The following is a 2,359-nucleotide window of genomic DNA, read 5'->3' as shown; positions in this document are numbered from 1 at the left end:
ACCTGGTGGGGCGGGCCCGGAAGGCAGGAGCGGCCTGACGCCCCAAGCTGGCTCCACCAACTTCCCAGTGAGCGGCCCAGCGTGGTGTGGTGCCGGGCTGCGAGGTGCCTTGTGGTGCGGTTCGGGATGGAAGAGGAGGCGGGCGTGGGGCAAGCCGGGAGCAGCCTTCAAGAATCCCGGGATCGGTGAAGGCCGGGGCTTGGGCCACAGCGCGTTGCCAGGGTCCTCTGGCGCCGCCTCTGCCACCAGCCCGGGCCCGCGGCAGAGGGCGGCGGCAGCCAGGCAAGCAGGCAGGCAGGCAGGCAGGCGCGTGCATGGGTGAAGCGCGGCAGCCGCTGGGCTTGGGACGCGTGGAGCAGGCTCTTGAGGCGCCCAGCGGCAGCCGCTGGCGTCTAAGGCCATACCACCCTGAACGCGCCCGATCTCTTCTGATCTAGGAAGCTAAGCAGGGTCGGGCCTGGTTAGTACTTGGATGGGAGACCGCCTGGGAATACCGGGTGCTGTAGGCTTTTGCCTCTTGCCCTGTACCTTTTTCTTTTGCCTCTGACCTCCTTGACCTCTCTTAGGCGCCCGCCGCCCCTCCCCCCTCCCTCCGTGTGTCCCTCTCTCCCCGGGGAGCGCGGCTCCTGGGGCCAAACACACCCCAGCCACTGCTCCCTCAGCCCCTCAGGGATCCTCAAAGCGGCCTGGCCTGGCCTGGCCTGGCCTGGCCTCGCCTGGCCCCGCCCCGCCCCCCCAGCCCGCAACCCCAGGGCACTTGACAAGGAGCATGCTCCCCGGTCCCCGCACCGGGCCAAATCCCACTGCACCTTCTGGAAGCCACGCCCCAGCTGTGCACCTTTCCTGACACACCACCCACACCGGCACCCCACCCGCACGGAGGGGTCTGACTGTCTTTAATTGCATGTCACTTATAAATGTAGACAAAATAATTTAATAAATATATAAATTTAATAAATATAAATATATATATGAAAAAATTCACCCTTGGGGTACCTGGGTGGCTCAGTCAGTTAAGCACCCAACTTCAGCTCAGGTCATGATCTCATGGTTCCTGAATCTGAGCCCTAAATCAGGCTGTGCATGGACAGTGTGGAGCCTGCTTGGGATTCCTTCTCTCCTCTCTCTGCCCGTGTCTCTCTCTCTCTCTCTCAAAAATAGATACTTAAAAGGGGCGCCTGGGTGGCTCAGTCGGTTGAGCATCCGACTTCGGCTCAGGTCATGATCTCGCGGTCCGTGAGTTCGAGCCCCGCACTGGGCTCTGTGCTGACAGCTCAGAGCCTGGAGACTGTTTCAGATTCTGTGTCTCCCTCTCTCTGCCCCTCCCATGCTCATGCTCTGTCTCTCTCTCTCTGTCAAAAATAAACATTCAAAAAAAAATTTTTTTTTAAATAGATACTTAAAAAAAATTCACCCTGATTATTGCTGTGCAGTAAGACTACGACAGAACTTTTGCTGAAGATTTTCTTTAATTTCCAAATAGTCTCTAATTGATGTCCTCAATGCAATAATCTGAAATCTAAGATTATATTAATAAATACAGGTAAGTACATTTTTCTTGGTATCTCCTCAAACATTCTCATGCTATTTAAACAGAAGATCATCCACACGAGTGCATTCTGAGTGACAAAATTCATCCCACCGACTATGGAGGTGGAGACCTAGCAAGTCCACAGAAATCTTGGACCACCACAAAGCAAAGCTGGTACTGGGCCATGGGTCGGTCGGGTCAAAGGTCGTGAGCCACTTTCAGGTTCACACTTAGCATGTGCTAAGTCAAGACCCTAGCCTTGGAAATACAAAGATGAATGAAAATAACCAAAACACTGGGAAGGCTTACAGCTTCATGAGGGGAGTCAGCACATAACAACTGGGGGGATCACTCCCCTAAGTAGGTGACAGACCGAGGGAAGATTGTTAGAGGAATACTGAGTTCATTAAGACATTCTCAGTGTTCATGTACTGCGTTTCCAGCCAGAGGTTAAACACTAAACTCAGTACTATAAAATAACTGAAGAGCCAGAGGTGGAATCAGCTCATCCAAGTGCCCCTGACGACAGTAAATGCCCGCTACAGTGCATTATAATAATTTAGTGTATTTACTTGATTCTGATTGTGGGTATTGATTTTGAGATACACAATTGATTTACTAACACCTTTTCCAAAGGTGAAAAAACATCAAATTAATGCTCCAATGAACTCTATAAACACATTGCAATTTCAAAATGTTAAAATATGAAAAAACATATTTGTCATAAGCAGGAATCAAGTAATAAATCATAATATACCTATTCTTTTAGAGGCAATAAACACACAATAACACACAATATATAAATATCTAAATAAACAAAACGTCCCA

General features: G+C 50.8%; 1 non-coding gene across 1 annotated transcript; it reads left to right on the top strand.

Annotated features, from left to right (window-relative positions):
• The first annotated feature begins 390 nt into the window (after nt 1-390).
• Nucleotides 391-509, top strand: LOC123595696. The gene has a single exon (XR_006711309.1). It is a non-coding gene; the product is annotated as a 5S ribosomal RNA (ribosomal RNA).
• The last annotated feature ends 1,850 nt before the right edge of the window (nt 510-2,359 follow it).

This window comes from Leopardus geoffroyi, assembly GCF_018350155.1.
Source record: "Leopardus geoffroyi isolate Oge1 chromosome D3 unlocalized genomic scaffold, O.geoffroyi_Oge1_pat1.0 chrD3_random_Un_scaffold_61, whole genome shotgun sequence".
Lineage (NCBI taxonomy): Eukaryota > Metazoa > Chordata > Mammalia > Carnivora > Felidae > Leopardus > Leopardus geoffroyi.
This window is presented reverse-complemented; position numbering and strand designations above follow the sequence as displayed.